The sequence below is a fragment of the Echinococcus granulosus genome (assembly GCF_000524195.1).
Source record: "Echinococcus granulosus chromosome Unknown EG_S00020, whole genome shotgun sequence".
NCBI classification, from domain to species: domain Eukaryota; kingdom Metazoa; phylum Platyhelminthes; class Cestoda; order Cyclophyllidea; family Taeniidae; genus Echinococcus; species Echinococcus granulosus.
In genome coordinates, this window is record NW_020170400.1 from 455,457 (window position 1) to 456,631 (window position 1,175).

A 1,175-nucleotide genomic window follows, 5' to 3' on the forward strand; every position below is an offset into this window, starting at 1 on the left:
GAAGCTTTGATAGAGAGAAAAAGCTATCCACAATGCTGCAACTGCTACTTGAATGCAATGAGAATAATATTGTAGGTTTTTAGACCTACGTGAAGGCGTATGGCAAAGCCGACAAGCTTAAAAGGCATCTATCAGGTCCACCTGGAATTCGGGAGCACATAATACGCAACAAAAATATGCCTCTCAATGCCCATAAGCAGCAGCTTTTACAAGTTTACAGTGTTATTGTGAGAGTAGACCTAGGAGTGTTTAAAAAGACTTTGGTAGATCAATCATGTTGTGGATCTTTATCTAAATTCGTGCAGAGAATTAGGAAAGACATTTGAGTGACTATTTTCTACCCCTTGAAGCGACTCATCTTCCTCACCTATCTTATAAAGATCAGATATTGCTTACTACGGACTCTGAACCTAAAGATTTGTGGCCCCAATGTGCGCTAATACAAGGTAGGTCTCACGTCCAGGAGAGAATCACAGGAAGGAGTGGGTGATAGAATTGCCACTTTTAGAAGCACTTGGCGGAATGAAACAAACAGTTTAATGAAGTAGGCTACTAAGTCAATCCGGAATAAAGCAAATTACCAGAATGGGTTTAGATCAAAGTGTTTAATTATAGAAGTGGAATTAATGACCTGTCCGATTGGGTGTATTGGGCGCTACTAAGTAGTAAGCAGGTATGTGGTAATTATTTAGGTGTAGATCGCCAACACTTTTTAACAAAAGGGATTTAAGAAAGTTAATCAAAGTCATTTTGATTTTAGATCAAAAGTTGAGTAGGTTGACAGTTGACTCACTGAAATATGCTGTGCTCAGAAGTGTTCCAAATTTTTCTTTTAACGAGAATACTTCTATTGTTTTGCAAAATCATCATTTCACGCTAAATTTGTGTTAGAAATTCATTATTTCAACATTTTTAAAAGCAAAAATAAAATACATGCAATTCGTGCAACTGCCATATAAATACCTGTAGGAATTACCGAAATTTTTCACCTGCAGAATTTTGTTTGAAGAACTTTCCTAGTTCAGTCCTTCACAAATAACCAGGCTGATGATTTGAGTTTGTGCATTTCTGACTACATCGTAAGATCAAACGTCTAATGTGGAATTCATCATCGTTTGACTCTCTTTGCTAGCGCTTACACAATTAGAATTCCTTTCCAGTGTGCTAATGAGATG